Source organism: Mesocricetus auratus, unplaced genomic scaffold (assembly GCF_017639785.1).
Source record: "Mesocricetus auratus isolate SY011 unplaced genomic scaffold, BCM_Maur_2.0 Super-Scaffold_100008, whole genome shotgun sequence".
NCBI lineage: Eukaryota > Metazoa > Chordata > Mammalia > Rodentia > Cricetidae > Mesocricetus > Mesocricetus auratus.
Window position 1 is genome coordinate 48,815,600 of NW_024429192.1, and position 17,979 is coordinate 48,833,578.

The 17,979-nt window shown below is 37.2% G+C and overlaps 1 protein-coding gene across 8 annotated transcripts in view; it reads right to left on the reverse strand.

Annotated features, from left to right (window-relative positions):
- Zbtb20 (zinc finger and BTB domain containing 20) overlaps positions 1-17,979 on the reverse strand; it is a 730,935-nt gene that overhangs the window by 622,059 nt on the left and 90,897 nt on the right. For all 8 annotated transcript variants that reach the window (XM_040750810.1, XM_040750809.1, XM_040750808.1 and 5 more), the window contains exon 2: positions 684-733. The gene's annotated coding sequence lies outside the window, so the exon portion shown is untranslated. The remainder of the gene's footprint in view (positions 1-683; positions 734-17,979) is intronic.

A 17,979-nucleotide genomic window follows, 5' to 3' on the forward strand; every position in this document is an offset into this window, starting at 1 on the left:
TGCTTAAGTGTATGTATTCACAAACTGATGGTTGGATCACACCACCCCAACCCCCTCCAATGTAATTTGTGATTTACTCTTCTATAATAAATTGCCCTAACATGTTATTCTCACTGGAAGGTCTAACCATGCATGTAAGATGCAAAGTAATTACAGCCCCCTCATGTTTAAGAAGCCTCTCTCAACAAGCCCTATGAGCTCTTTATATACAATGCAGCAACACAAGTCTATTGTAAGCTTCCTTCCTACAATCTGGACTTCTGTATCTGAAGCTATTAAATATCATCTAAACAGTTTGGATGTCCCAATGAAAGCACTTTTATCCCTCCTACAGTACGATGTAAAGCTATTCCTGGGCATGAATACATTCTTTCTTTCTGCTTTTGAGTCAATATGCCTACTTAAAGAAATGGCAAGGTTTAAAATAAGAATTCAAACTAAGAAAAATGGAAAGCATAACATATTTCTTTGTAGAAAGAAGTATAACATCAACCAATTAGGATTAAATACTGTGAGATGGAAGATGCTTTTCTGTGATACTTATAATTTTAAATTATTTTGAGGTTGACATTAATTGGTAAAGGGCAATCAAGAAAGAGTTAAAGTAGTAAATCCAAGGCCTTGAAAATAATAAAGCATGCTTATGAAGATAAAACCTATGGGAAAACATCACTGGACATTACCTTCAGCCTTCAGAGTCTCAAAGGGCACTTCAAACACTCCATTCATTTATCTATAAAAAATAAATACTTAAAATTAGTAATCATTCAAGAAACCATTTGCATTTACAGTAATGTCTTCATGATTAGCTTTGAAACGAATGTCGTTGACTTCTTGAATGCTAATATCTCTAGTATTAAGAAAAAATTCAAGTTAATCACTATAAGTACTGCTAACATGCAGAACAGACTCAGCAAAATATGTCACATTCAATGCAAAGAATTATGTGTACATTTTTGAAAGGGCGGAGTATCAATAGGTATCTTAAATGATATTAACAATGATTTCTAGGTTTTAATATTCATGTTTGGCCAGCAAGGCCCCAGTGACCCTCATTTTCTTGTCTCTGTTTCCCTAGTACTGGGATTACAAGAATATGCCACATCTGACTTTATACAGTTATGTTATGCTATGGAACACACTTAAGTCCCTGCACATATATAGCAAGCACCTTAGTAACTGAACAATCCTTCCTGCCCTGTATATTAATACTGAAACACTTCGGGAAGATCTTCAATGTATAACAAATTAGTAAGTGAGAGCAAGTTATCTAGTATATAAAGGTAAAGTACAGTTTCTATTAAAATGGTAAATAAGGTTAAGATGTTTGCATAAGGACAGACAATAAAAAGGAAAGAATAGTAAATAGGATGGAAAGATAGAAGACAGCAAAAGTAACATTCCATGGAGCTTCGCAGCAAGGCTGACCAAGATATGGGGTAGTAATGGATACACACAAATGGTAGAGTTGTTTCTTCTAAAAAACTGATTCTATTTATTATCTATATGAAAATTGTTTGTCTGTAATGTATATAAATGGCATATACACACATGTGAAACGAGACCAGAAAACATCAGGATCCTGTGCTATCACTTTCTTATCTATTATTCCCTTGAGACAGAGTATATCATTGAATTTAGATCTAGGTAAATGGATGGCCAGAAATCTCCTTTAATTCCCAGTATTCAGCCTGAACAATGCTGAGAATTACAGTAGTAAATGGCTATACCTGGCTTTTTATGGGGGTGCTAGAGATTTGAACTGGGTTTATGCTTTCATGCCTGCTGAGCCATCTCCCAAGCACCCAGAGATGACTCTTTTTGACTCCTTTCTAACCACATGCATTTGGAGACTATAGAATCAAAGCTGAGACTGGAGCAAACAGGATGTTGAGGGGCTTTTGAAAACAATTTTGTATATTTCACTATAAGGAGATTTAGCCACAAGCAATTCTCCCATTAAAATTTGATCTTAATATTTTATGTCCTTGGAAAGTGATCTCTCTAAATTTCCTAGGAAATCTCTATGATGACCTTGATGTCATATTTACTAATAATCTCCACTGAGATTCAGTCATTTAAAGTCTCAAAAGCAGTCTTGCTAATAGAAAAGCAATACATAAACATAAGCTAATCCTATAAGCCAGTGTATCTACAATGAAAGACCCCTTTTAAAAAGTCTGAGGATTTTAATTGGCTGGATCTTTAATATGTACATGCAATGCTCTTGCAAACAGAAACAAAGAAGGAAGAAATAAACCACACCAGCAAAATAAAAGATACCTAAGTTCAGGCTGTGCTGACAGACAAACGGAATCCAAAAAAGGAAAAAAGACAGTGCCATTACACTGAAAGAAAATGAACAATACCACAATTACTCTGCAGTAACAACAAGCCATAGGGAGCCAATGGAGAAGAGCGTTAGGGACAAGACCAAAACCATTGATAACAGAAAAGAGAATGGTCAGGGACAAAATAAGAAGGGGAAATTAGATTATAAAGTGGTCCAGAGAAAGACATTAGAGAAAATTAATTTGGCCATTGCACAATACATTATAAAAGTGAGTTTTCTTTACTGTTTCTCTCGCTCATTAGAGTGGAGTGCAACAGAGAAGGCCCCTTGTTTTCTTCACACTGCCCTCACTACTATGAATAGTGTCTGCTGAGGTCTAGATGATCAATGCATTTATTAGATAAAAGAATGAACAAGCTGACCAACCTAGGAACCAACCACTCATGTCTATATCGATAATACAGAGAAGATATCTAGTACTTGAAAAGGTTACACATTACATACTAATTTAAACTTTCACCTTCAGCAACCCCATACTTCTATAGTACAGAGTTTACCAATACTATTTTTTCAAACAAAGGAAAAATAAACAAGCAAGCAAATTATTAGATTTATGACAGTGAAGTAGAACAACACAAGGCATCAATGCTGAGATCTATATGAATTGCTACTTTCATAGGCTGGAAAGAGAAGTTTCTTACAAAAGGTGACAACAGAAAGAAGCACAGGTGATTAAGTGAAAGAGTAAAAAACATATACCTAGGAGTATCCTGGCTGCTGCCAGATTGAATGATGACAAACATTAACTTCTTTAAATATCATGACTAGCACACAGCAAGCTGGCTGCTCATTAACTATTATTTTTATATTGCTATTTTTATCAATTGTGAATTTCTTCAGTAGATAAGCTTGTCTAATGTATTCATTTTTATCTTCTCTGAAGTTCTTTAAATAGTGCCTAACAAGGACTCAATAAACATTTACAGAACTGAAAAGAAGACAACTATTATCACTTAATTAATTAGAAACATAAACAAACTATGAAGATATAAAAAAGTCACCACATTTCACATGCCTGAGTCAATCGAACCAGTATCACATAATAACTAATCTTCCCCAGATTTATTAAAAAATTAAGAAAAAATAAAAAAATATGGTTAGGGCCAATAAATCAGAAATACAAGTAATAACAATTAATCAGAAAAGAAAAAGTGAAATTGTCTATCTAAATACTGTCTGCCTTTATCTGATTAACACAGTTTTTCTCTAAACCAAGGACTACTATACAATAGTATCTGTTTCATTTATGTATTCACAGTATTAGCACAGGCTTGCGTATAGTGAATATTTTTTTAAAGTTTTGTTGTTGAACTAATCTAAAATTATCTTGAAACACAGCAAGGGGTGGGGGGGGAGTGGGAGCTGGGAAGGAGAGAGGGGGAGAAAAGGAAGAAAGAGTAGGTCATGGGGGAACAGGAAGGTTGAGTGGGGGTAGAATAGGGGGAAGAGGGAGTAATAGATTAGAAGACAAATCAGGCACCAGTGTGACCTCTAGTGATCTAAAGGGATGACACCAATTGGCAAGCTAAGCAATAGTGAAGAGACCACCTCGAATGCCCATTCCTGATAATGAACTTGATGTCTATAACCATCCTGGAGCGTTCATCCAGTGACTGATGGAAGCAGAGGCAAACACCCACAGTTAAACACTGAACTGAACCCAAGGAACCCAGTGACAGAGAGAGAGGAGCGATGATCAAATTGGCAAAGAATGGGCTGGGAAAACCAGCAGAGACAGCTGATCTGAACAGGGGGAGAGCTCTTGGACCCCAGACAGACAGCTGACAGGCCATCATGGGACTGATCCAGACCCCCCGAATGTGAGTGTCAGTAAGGAGGCCTGGGCAACCTATGGGGCCCTGAGCAGTAGACTAGTGTGTATCCCTGGAATACAAACAGACATCATGTGTCCATAACACAAAGAGGGATGCTCTCTCAGCCTGGACTCTTAGGGGAGTGCCTGGACCTAACCCTGAGTGAAATGACAGACTCTAGATATCCCCTATGTGGAAGGAATTGGCAATAGGGTAGGAAGCTGGGGGGGTGGATAGCCAGGGGGGTGCGGGAGGAGGGGTAGGGAGAGGAAACTGGGATTGACATGTAAAACAAGCTATTTAAAATAAAATTATCATGAGCACTCCTGGGTTTTTCTAGACACTTCTTTGTTTGCATCACTAAGAGATAAACTTAGGGCCTCCTGCATGACCTATCAGAAAGCTATTATTGTCATCCTTTATTTTACTTTTATTTTTAGACAGAGTGCCACTAAATTGCTCAGGCAGGCCTTGAACTCAGGTATCTTGGATTACAGCTCAATGCCACTAAGCCCAGCAAAGTTATGAGCCAAAAGACAGATTAAACTACACATTTCACTGGAATAAATATCTCAGTTCTACAGCAAACATGTAAAGGATTAAAGTAGCTTTTCACAAAGCTGAAAAAATTGAAAAGAAAACAGTGAGTGGTATTAGAAGAGCAACGTCAGTAGCACATGGCAATTATAGCATTGATTATAGGCAGTATTTCCAAAAACATACAAGGAGAAACAAATTATCCCTACCAATTGTCATGTGGAAATAAAGTTGATATATCTGAATATAGTAAATAAAAAAATCAGTGGTATTTAGAAATATGTGTGTATCATCTACTGAACTACATAGTGGGGAGGACTTTTAGACACACAGTGATATGGAAACAAAATGTATCAGTTTTACTACATAAGACAAAAATTGCTTTTTCAATACTTATCATTGTACCCATATAGTTGGTGCAGCTCCCACCCCATATCAAGGAAGCTTCCTTTTTCAGTGGGCAGAGCTACTACAGAGAATGACACTGATAAAAGTGCAGAGAATAAGTGACTGTGGACTATACACCCTCAAAGGAGACATCTACTAAACAACTCCTACACCAAAGGCTTAGGGAACACGTTAAGAGGCGGCAGATGAATTATGAGACAGAAGAGTGATGAAAAATATTGTCTTCTTGAACTCTTAGTAGCTATGATTGCCTATTTAAGACTTGCACAGCCGGGCGTTGGTGGCATACGCCTTTAGTCCCAGCACTCGGGTGGCAGAGGCAGGCAGATCTCTGTGAGTTCAAGGCCAGGCTAGTCTACAAAGTGAGTTCCAGGCCAGCCTCCAAAGCCACAGAGAAACCCTGTTTCAAAAAACCAAAAAAAAAAAAAAAAAAAAAAAGACTTGCACAAGATCACACCAATTAACAAAAAGGTTCACAATGCCCAATACTACTAAAGGAGGGAGGGTTCATTTTCTTCAGGGATAACTCCCTTGATTGGTTGTCCATGCCTAAATGGCCAGCCCTACAGTCATGTCCATATAGTTAACAACTAATTGAAAGTAGGTGTGTGTGTGTGTGTGTGTGTGTGTCGCACGTGTGTGTGTGTGTAATAAGTATACATAAATTTGAGATTGGTATGTGGTCAAGGATGTAGAAGGAGATGAGGAGGGGAAAGGTAGACATGATTATTATGGACTGGACTCAAGTATAAATGTCTCAAATGTTTCAAGACACTGAAAAAAATTTTAAGGCAAATAGAGTTCTAGTTTTCCATAATGGTAGTCCCTTAGTTGAGCAATCATTTTGGCTTTGAATAATATTAATATTAGTGTGCAACACCACAGAGATGGAATTAGACATACGGTTGACTTCAAGAATTTTTCAAAATAGTGGCCTAGCTGAGCCCTGTAGGAAGGAACTTCTACAGCAGTATCAAAAGTCTTTCCTTTGACTCAATTAAACAAACTATTTATTAGGCACCATACTTTTTCCAAGAGAGGAAGAAAATTCAAAGGGATTATTTACCTAACCTTGATTTTCAACCCTTAAATCCAATTGGCTTTCATTTTTTTCATACTTATTCCTTTCAAAGCTCCCTTTGCTTTACTGTGCAGCACTCCTCTGTTTGTTTTTTATTATCCAATAGCAGAATTCCTTAAATAAGTTCTTAAAACCAACACACCACAACAAATAAATAAATTAAAACTCAATGACTATAAAGAGTACACAGTCTAACCTGCTCAATTATTAAGAGGTAAACAGAATATATTTCTGAATTATTTATTTAATTGCTTTAAACTAAAAAGATTTTTAATTTAGAATGTGTCCTTTCTAAGAATCCAAAGAATAACTATTGAGAAATACTTAAGTAATTTTAATAATACAAATTTAAATACATTAAATATGCTTAAATACTTTCACAAGTACATAAGAAGTAGAACACATTTTTAAGATTTTAAACAATACTAAAATTCCTTTTCCTCCAACTTTCCCTTCTGTCTCATATAATTCATTTCACAACAAAGGTGAGCAGATCAAGTATTCAGTGCAAATGTGACATTAAACTCATTGATAAAGGTTTCAAAACAATCTTTCATAAAACACTCATTTCTACACATGCTGTAAGAAGCATGATTATAAAACTAGAGAATGTTAAAATAGGAAGTAGAAGAAAAGCAAGGAATAGTAGACAAGATCACCATTGTTCCTGGATGTGCTGGATTAGTTAGCACACTAAAGAATGAGCACTTCTGCGCACTGGTAAACACTGATTACCTGGGATGATGCTTACATCGTCTAGTTATGTGGGAAGAGAAAAATGCTTATTCTGGTACGTCTACTAAAGTCTAAGGTACACTTGTTGACATGTCTGTTTTGGTAATTGGGATATGTAAGCTTACTGTTTCAAAACACATATGTTGCCTTCAGAATATATCTTACTTAATCATTTGGGGTGGAGAGCCATGAAGATAAATAAATAATAACCAAAGACATTTTCTTCTGAGGAAAAGTGCATGTAAGTGTTTAAGATCTCCAAGGTTCAGGGAGAAAGTATCTTGCCTTCTAATTTTTCAGAACTATAAATACTAAAGACATTGAGACTAGTCTGACTAAGCATGACCCCATAGCATCCAAAGGATGTTCAAAGTTACCTTTTAAGATGCTCTTAATAATGAGTTATTATCTTAACACTTCCCTGTCTTAACATGGTGTGTAAAAACAAATTTCCTACAGCTAGTCCCATAAATCATAAATAGTCTCCTTTTAGAACAATTGTACCACAAGTTCTTTGAGCTTTAAAACAAAATGGCACTTTCAAATCACTATACATTCTAGATCTGGCAAAAAATAGTTTCCTTATAATTTAATAAATCTCAGAGGGACCAGGATCAGAGAGAAGGTTATCTAGTTGCTGTTCATTTAACCTAAAAGTTAAATGATAACAGCAAAAACATAATCATTCCCTTCTTTAAATTCTGTGCAAGTATGTATTTTTACTTCTTTCAGATTCACAAAAACTCTAGGAGGGAGATAGTATCATTGCTCTCACTTTCCGGCTGTAAACAGAACAGAGAAATTAAGCAATAGGCTGAAGGGCCCTCCTCTATAAGGATTCTTACCAAGAATGATAGCAAAGTCAACTCTTAGGGCCATACATTTTAGTATATGACAAGTTCCCAATTTTTATGAACAAATGGGGCTCCCAAATTTACTTTTGTATTTAACACAAATTTACCTCTTTACTACAATGCAGGAATCATTTTCCAGGTAAAATCATTAGGGGGATTGTAAATTGTTACTAACCTGGCAAAATACTTGGCCACTGACAGTTGTTTACCATTATAAATTTGACATAGCACCCTAGATGGAAAACTAAGGCACTGTCTCAATAAATGTGGAAGCACACAATAAAAGTGACTACATAATATTCTTTCTGGAAATTTTTCTGAAGGGACAGATTATCAAATGATATATACCTTAAAGAATGACCAAGGAATAAAATAAATACATAATCTTATCAGGATAAAGTTAACTGCTATTACTAATTTGTCTGAAGAAAAGTAAAAAGTATGAGATTTTTTTTACTTTTCTAGCCTTAAATAATGTCAATGTAATAAAATATTAAAGTGAAATGCATGTTTAGTAAGAGCAGGCAAGTTCCTTCAGGGATCAAAGATGCTGGACTGTAAGTACTTTCTTGGCACATACTACTCCCTGACAGATTGCTACCAGAGAGCAACTAATCTGTAGATCACAATTTGCCTTGAGTGAGGAACCCTTTACATACTGTGTATATCCCTGAAGACAAGAGGCTGATACCAAAAAAATAAATAAATCACATCCTTTTATCATCCACTTGTATAGCTTCGAATGATCGTCTAGAAGGCCCTTCATGATCATTCCCTAAAAGGTTCACCTTTCTCATCATTCATTGCTCAACTCAAACAGCATGACATAACTTCATCCTGCTCTATGATTTTCCTGACCTAATTCACTGAAAGTTCCTGACCCAATTTCACTCTCTGCTTTCTAGATTATCACTACCATTTTTTTAAAATTATAAACTTATTCACTGTCTAACTCACTTATTAGAGATGCTATCTGTCTTGCTCATTGCCAATTTACTGGACCCTAGATGTCATGCCTGGCACATAGTAAGCACTCAAATACCTGAATAATGAATAAATGAATACATAAAAGTTATTAGGACATTAATATTCAAGTCATAAAAACTTATTAAGCACCTAAAATGCACAAAGTAATTTTTTTAGTTAATCTTAGGCTGATGAATGTTCTGCCCCTAATATAACTACATATGAGAGAAAGTCCAAGATTAATTTGAGGAAAAAATAGAATGCTATAAAACTAAACCCAAAATGACTTGACATATATAAAGAACAAGCATTGTTTCTTTCAATCATCATTCCTTTCGTATTCCCCAACCACAATACTTTTATGATGCCAAGAAGAATTGTTGAATAAAATTGAAAGAAGCAGTAACAGCAACAATCATTTCATACCTTTACTGAAAAATGGTAAGTTAATTCCTATGAAACACGGAAGACTCATAGTAAAACTAAATCCCACGTGTAGTAACATACAAATTCAGTCTTCCGTTTGTGTAACACAGATATGCTACTTTTCCCCAGACTTTATTATGATCAAGTGCTTCAAGAGCCTGAAAAGTGATTCTCATACACCATGAAATAGCAACCTTTTTCTGTAAGAGGTCAAATAGCAATTTTACACATTTAGGCCATATGGTTTCTTTCTCAGCCTGTCAATGCCATGACAGTCTAAACTTAGCAAAGGCAGGAAAACCACAGATAAATGAGCATGACTGTACCCTAATACAAAAGATGAGAAGATCTCTAGACAGAGTGACCTTAACAGTGAGTAATCCAGAATAGAGACAGGAGGATTTACAATCATAGTTTAATTAGATGAAGCACAAGGAAGACAAGTTATAATTTCAACTTCTGCCTTATACACAATGCTTTTATATAGAGAGAAAATCATAAGGTACATGAGTCCCTAGGGTACCTTTGTATCTGCCACCTAAGCCAGCAATCAACTTATTAATTGTTAACAATTTTCTACTATCCATTCCACCTACAGTCTCCGTAGTGAATGCCAGTGCCAATCAGGTTTCATGAAGATTCCAACCAAAACATTCAGAATAACCAATAAATTGCACTGTATACTTCTGTCATCCAATTCTGTTTTATCCATGCTAGCTACATAAATCTCTCAACTACAAAGTGTCAAAATATGTTTTTTTAGCTTAAACTAGGGTCTTGCAGAAATGCCAATGCTGTAACATCTAAATGTAAAGTTTATCATTAAGTCACATCAGCATGTCATACAACAGCATCTTTTAAAATAAAATGAGAAAAACATAGAGTAAAAATCTGGATAATATAAAAGCCTGCTTCTGTTGAATTCTGTATTCAGTAAAAGAAAACACTTGAGAATCCTACTAAAAGTAAACCTTGAGATGTTTGAAATATCCATTCGAAATAATGGGAACATTTAGGTAATTGTCTGTTCAAAACAAGGATCAAGCTTTTTGAGGTCATAAAATGCTTGACCTTCCCAGGGATGATGAATGCAGAAAGCTTACCACTAAATTACACAATAGATGGTAAGATTGTTGAGTCTATCTGGAAAGTAACATTTTCAAAAGCTCCATACACTAACCGATTCATTAAAGAAATAATTAGAGAGACTATTTTCCCTAATATGAAGGAGACTAAAAAATGTTGTGATATTCGCAGAGGGTGAAGTGTTCGCATCTCACTGTGTGACTTGAATGGTGTTATTAGCTATGCTCTTGCTATGGGTATTCATCATGGTGAAGAAAAGCATTTCCCAAAGAACACAGCCTTGCTGATCCTGGGTTCCTGACAATATCCCATGATAGAACAGGAGCTTTCACACACAATCAAACTGACAGTCATTTACTCTGCACTCAGGAAGGCCAAAAGTACAGCACAAATCATAAAGTGACAAAATTAAGGCTAAGTGCAAACCTCTCAACTTCACTCCAGTATCAGCAAATAGCACCCATTTACATTAAAAAACAAAAACGCCATGTGCCACGAGCTGAAGGGAAGTAGAAAGGGATTCTGTCTAAACACTGAATGTTCTCTCTCTCTCTCAAACTGTTCTATTTCCCTCTCCCTCCCATTTGCCTTCTTTCCCACTTTCTCCTTCTTAGTACACACACACACAAATACACCAGGCATAATGTTATCAGTTAACTTGAATGATATTACTCTTATACAAACCTCATATGATTACTGGCAAGACAATACAGAAACAAGTATGTCAACCACTAAAAAATGAGTGCAACAGGATTCAAATGAACTGCCAAGTACATAAATCAGATACAACTTCTATAAGGCAATAACTACAAGCAATCCTAAAAATTAGCATAAAGGTCTCTATGAAACTAACAGAAGTAAAACCAAACTGCTTCTGTAGATACAGCTGTGTCTACTTTCCTTTCAAACACAGAGATATAATTTTGCTAATAAAAGTGAGCCAAGTTGGTATGAAAACCTTAAAAGGGGGGTCTTAGAAAAGAATAACAGAGTGAGGCTGAAGTCTTGATGGCTTCTGAAGGCACCATGTCTACATATCCCCCAGATAACTGACACAATATACAGAGCAAGAAAGCCTGAAGAAAGGCTAGAAAGAAAAAGTATATGCTAGGTCAGTAGATTACCACTCATAAGCTTTAATTTAGAAGTCTATAGAACAGTCTGGAGACATTGCAGAAAGCTACAGGTCTCCTTAGGGCTGTGAATACCAGTCGTGTGAATTGTAGAAGCCAGAAACAAATCTGAGAGACCATACAAATCAGCATTTACCTATTTAAAGCACAAGTTCCAAGGATAACATCAAACATCAAAACAATTTTTTCTTAGTAAGTAAAGGACAATATTGTGTTAAAGGGTGGAAGGAAATGTTTTACCACCTTGCAAGGATTCAGGAAATAATCTTCACTACAAAATGAGTCCTGTATAAATGGCATATGGGCATTTATCTGCAGTCCCAATATTTGTTGGGTTAAGACAGAAGGATTACTGCAAAATTCAAGACCAACCTAGAGAACATAACCAGTTCTATGTCTGCCTCATTTATACAGCAAAAGCAGACTAAAAATTAGGAAAAAACTAACTACATGTACACTCAAAAATTAAGTAAAAAGTCACCAATTTCTCAAAACAAGAAAAATGTAAGTATTAATAAAAGTCATGCAATAGATAAGAGAATGTATTTGCAATATAGGTAATAAGCAAAAGCTTAATATTCAGTTTATATAACACCTGAAGATAAACAACGTGCACCACAATTTTAAAAACTGCTTAAAATAATTAACATATTAGTGGAAGTTAACTGAATTAGTCAAAAGAATATAAAGGTGAGTTAATTCTTAAATAAAAATGAAGAACAAAATAGATATACTCTTATTCCGATTTCTTTCCCCCTAAATTTACAGATCTGCCAATGTCTACAGCTTGAGAGAAGATGAAACAAAGGAAGCTGGGATACATTTAGAGAGCTATTTTCCATTCAATTTTATAGTTTAAACTCACCAGTTCAAATATGTGTCCACAAAGGAATGTTCATAAGGATGGTTATATAACTAACTGTAATAGAAACACTAAAAAGAAGAAAACAAAATGAAGGTGAGAAGAGGGAAAAGGAAGTAGGGAGACAATGGAGAAGACTGAGGAGGAGAGGGGAGATGAAGGACACAGTTTAACATCCACCAATGTAACTGAAAGGCTGTAGAGAAGTCACATATTACAATCTCTAGCAGCCAAATGCTGAGGTCTGTATGTACTAGCTGATAATTCTGAATGACTATACTACCAAATAAACTCAAATATGTTACTGAAAGTACCAGCTCTCAGTTCACAGAGAACAACTGTTGCCTTTCTCTGAGCAAGAGCTTTCAAATCATTTCTAAAGTAGGTGATTCTAAGCAACTGGACTTTTGTCTGAACAATATGGCTATAAAGCACACATCTAAAATATTTTCAGCTGGGCAGATACCTGGAAATCAGAGAGTTCTCGCCCAGTCTGGCTCCACAGCTATTCCAAAGTCAACCTAGGGTACAACTGAGACCCTGTCTAAAAGTATTTTACCATTTCACTTTATGTAACCATACTTAAGGAACATATTATTGGAATATGAGTGTTTATTGAACATGGGACAATTCTTTATATTTGAAAACAGATTGGACATTACAATCTTTATTGCACATCTGGATGATTTTTCACATGGTGCCTGCTTTCTGTGAAACCAATACTTAAAGTTAGCATCATGTTTTCAAAGCGTTATGTAGGGCACTACTTATAGTACACCACTCTAAATCCCAGGACATGTGGTTACTGTTAGATCTACTTCCACAGCTACCATTTAGAATCATTAGACTATCCACCTGACATAAATCAACATTTAAGGGGGAAAAGTCAGTGAAAAAAATCTGTTTCACAACAACCTAACACTAAACCTCAAGAAATAAGAAAATGATTACAAAACACATGCAACATTAGCAAAGAAAACAAGCAATAAAGATCAGAGTATAAAAAAGTGAGAAAATAAGTAAGATAGACACGAATTTTTTTAAAAGGTAAAGCCAAACTAATAAGCTCTTGTCTAGATTAAGATAAAGGACTCAACAAAAAGTAAAGGTTACAACTGACCTCAAACAATGCTTGTCATTAACTGTTTTCTTTTTGGAAATGTTTCAAAACTATAAAAAGACAGAATTAATATGATAAATATCAAATACTTATCACACATATTTTTAAATGTTAGCATTTGGCATACTGTCTTGAGATACTTTTATGGAACTTTCTATGTAGAAAAGTCCTCTAGTTTTCCACCAATGGGGCCAATGCCTGGGGACTGCCAATAAGCGGCCCGTCCTGGAGGGAGCCTATGCACCACAGTCTCCTGGTCTTCTTCTCCACCCACTGGACCAGTGCCTGGGGGACTGCCACTGAGTCTCCCCTCCTGGTGGGAGCCTATGCACCCCAGATTCCCGGTCTTATTCTTCACCCACGGGACCAAAACTAGGACCAAGAAGAGGAGAACTACCAGACTATTGGACTTGCTTGTACCCACTGAAAGGGAACTCTGGTCCACTAACAACTAGGCCAGGAAGAGGCTCTTTCTGCACCCACTAGAAGAAAGGATGGGAAGGAGACAATACAAAAGCACACTCAGGAATACTGCAAGATTCTAGAGACTCCACACAAGCAAGAATCCAACACTCCAATGCAAATGAAGCAGAAGAGAATGACCTTAAAATCAACTTCAGGAAAATAATAGAGGCCCTCAAAGAGGATATGGGAAAATCCCTCAAAGACAGGGAAGAAAAAACAAACGAAAAAATGTAAGAAATGGAAGAAAAAGCAAACCAAAAAATGCAAGAAATGGAAGAAAAAACAAACTAAAAGATCCAAAACATGCAATAAATGAATGAAAAGACAAAACAAAAATTGCAAGAAACAATTCAAACAGTGCAAGGGTTGAAAAATGAAATAGACACAAAAAAACCCACAATCTGAAGGAAGGCTGGAAATAGAAAAGCTGGGCAAATGATCAGATACTACATATGCAAACATAACCAACAGAATACAAGAGATGGAAGAGAGAATCTCAGGTGTTGAAGACACACTAGGAGAAACTGATTCATCCACCAAACAAAATCTTAAGTCCAACAAATCCCTAGTACAAAATATCCAGGAAATATGGGACACCATGAAAAGACCAAACCATAAGAATAATAGGTATAGAAGAAGGTGAAGAAAACCACCTCAAAGAGGCAGAAAACTTATTCAACAAAATCATAGAAGAAAACTTCTCAAACCTAAAGTAAGACAAGCCAGAGAAGGCACAAGAAGCTTACAGAACATCAAATAGAGTGGACCACAAAAGGAAATCCCCTCACCACATAATAGTAAAAACCCGAACATACAAAATAAAGAAATAATATTAAGAGCAGTTAAGGAAAAAGGTCAAGTAACATATAAAGGCAAACCTATCAGAATTACACCTGACTTTTCCATGGAAACTCTGAAAGCCAGAAGGTCCTGGATAGATATTCTACCAACACTAAGAGACCATGGATGCCAAACCAGACTACTATACCCAGCAACGCTTTCAATCACTATAGATGGAGAAAACAAGATATTCCATGACAAAAACTACATTCGAACAATACATATCCACTAACCCAGTCCTACAGAAAGTTCTGGAAGGAAAAGCCCAACCCAAAGAGGTTAGCTAAAACCAGAAAAACATAGACATTAGATAATCCAACCTTACTAACAGCCAAAAGAAAAAAGGGGTGGAATTCTAATTATAATTCCACCAACACAACCATTCCAAATCAAACAAAATAAGCAATCAATGGTCATTAATATCCTTCAATATTAATGGTCTTCATTCGCCCATAAAATGACACAGGCTAACAGAATGGATTCAAAGACAGAACCCATCGTTCTGCTGAATACAAGAAACACACCTCAGCCTCAAAGACCTCAGAGTTAAAGGTTGGGAAAAGATTTTCCAATCAAATGGACCCAAGAAACAAGCGGGGGTAGCAATCCTAATATCTAACAAATTAGACTTAAAAATGAAATCAATCAAAAGAGATGAGTCTGGGAAACAGGAAAGAACCTAAGAGAGATATGCATGGTACCCCAGAGAAGAGGAATGAGGCAAGATCTTCTGAACAGATTGGGAACATGGTGAGGGGTTGGGGGGAGTAGGAGCTGGGAAGAAGAGAGGGGGAGAAGAGGAAGAGAGAGTAGGTCATGGGGGAACAGGAAGGTTGAGTGGGGGGGTAGAATAGGGGAAAGAGGGAATCATAGGTTAGAAGACAGATCTTGCACCAGTGAGATCTCTAGTGATCTAAAGGGATGACACCAACTGGCAAGCTAAGCAATAGTGTAGAGACCATCCCGAATGCCCACTCCTGATAATGAACTTGATGTCTATAAGCATCCTGGAGCCTTCATCCAAGGACTGAATGAAGCAGAGGCAAACACCCACAGTTAAACACTGAACTGAACCCATGGAACGCAGTGACAGAGAGAGAGGAGCAATGATCAAATTGGCAAAGAATGGGCTGGGAAAACCAGCAGAGACAGCTGATCTGAACAGGGGAGAGCTCCTGAACCCCAGAGAGACAGCTGGGAGGCCAGCATGGGACTGATCCAGACCCCCTGAGTGTGAGAGTCAGTGAGGAGGTGTGGGCAACCTATGGGGCCCTGGGCAGTGGATCAGTGTTTATCCCTGGCATACAAACAGACTCCGTGTGTCCATAACACAAACTCCTCAGGGACAGTAAGGCCTTCCATGGTGGACCATCAAAGTCTGTCACATCATTTGGGGGAGGGCCCAGTCCATCCTTCCCGTATCTGGGCTGCAATAGTATCCCTCCATAGGGAATGGGCTCCCCAGAGAAAGTCCTAATGGATTATTCTTTTGAGTTTAGTTCACCATAACTTAACAACATGCTTTCCATTTCACAATATTAAAAGAAAAAAAAATCAACAAGTTTTACTTTCCCTACAGCCTGGCTAAGTTCCAAAGAAAAAGAAAAACCAGCATGTCAGGACTTTTCAGGATTGAAGTTTCTGGGGAATATTGAAGACACATTTGAAATAACTTTACCTCCAACGGGACTAATAACCCATCGTTCCCAATTAAGTGTCACTAAAGGTCATAGAATCAAAAGTGCTGCATCCAAATGCTATACACATGTATAAATTGTTCTCAAAGAAGTGTAGTTGTGTATTTGTAAAGAAAAATATAACTCCCATTGCTAGTGCATTAGACGATTCTGAAAGAATTGGCAAACCCTTTGACTTCAGTCCTGAAAGCTCTGGCACTGGCCACACTAGCCACTTTCTGTGGTAAAAGAGATCCGTATTGGTCCCAGCACTGGGAAACACAGGTCAATATTAAGGTGAGGAAACATAATCTTCCATCTTTTTTTTTTTTTTTTTTTGGTTTTACGAGACAGGGTTTCTCTGTATTGTTTTGGAGGCTGTCAGTCCAGCCTGGCCTCGAACTCACAGAGAACCGCCTGCCTCTGCCTCCCGAGTGCTGGGATTAAAGGCATGTGCCACCACCGCCCGGCTCTTAATACCCAATTATTACTTGGGAAAAAAAATAACCTAAAGTGACATTCTATAAACCCAATGTAACCACACACACACACACACACACACACACACACACAATACCTTACAAAGTATCACTGTTACAGTAATCATCTGGAGAAATTTTTTAAATTCTTTACATCACTGGGTTCATTAAAAAATAATCATTAATGGATTTTAGACATGAATCAGGGGAGTGCCAGCATACAATCCCACTGCCAGAGAGTCTGGGAAACAGAACCTTCATCCTGCTACTGATGGAAGCAGAGGCAGATACCCAAGATAAACACTGAACTTAACTCCTGGAATCCAATGATAGAAAGGGAGAACTGATAGGCAAAGAGTTAAGAATGGGCTGGTTTAACCCACAGAAACAGTTGACCTGAACAAGGAGGAGCTCTTGGACCCCATACTGATGGCTGGGTGGACAGCATAGGACTGACCCAGACCCCCTGATATCAGTGAGGAAGCCTAGGTAATCTATGGGGCCTTGGGCAGTATTTATCCCTGGCATACAAATGGACTTTGGCTGCCCATCCCACAATGAGGGATGCTCTCTTAGCCTGGACTCTTGGGGAAAGGCCTAGGCCCTGCCATGAATGAAATGACAGACTCTGGAGATCCTACATGGAGGGCCTCATCCTCCCTGGGGACCAGAGTAGAGTTGGGTGGGACACTGGGGAGCCTAGTGGGGAGAGCAGAGGAGGAGGGGAAGGAGAGAGAGCTGGGATTGACATATGAAGCAAGCTTGTTTCTAACTTAAGTTTAAAAAAAAGGGAAAAAAACAAAACAAAAAATTAATAATCATTAACTTAGTTGCCCAGCATAACTAGATAGTAAGTCCTATTGCTGAAGACACCACAAATTTCTGTTGTAGGTTATAAGGAAAACATTCCTGAACTGACCAGAAATTCACTATGAAGACTAGCTTTTATTATGTACAGAGGTACTATGCAGGCTGCTGGAGGAGAAAAGACATCAGTTCCCTTATTCAGCACTTGGACTCTGCAAGCAACAAAAGTGACAAGTCAGGTAAGATGGAGCCACTGGTACAACAGTGACAAGACTAGTTATGGGGATAACTAACTGCTTTTCTTTTCTTTTTTCTTCCTACTTGATTAGAGTCCTCT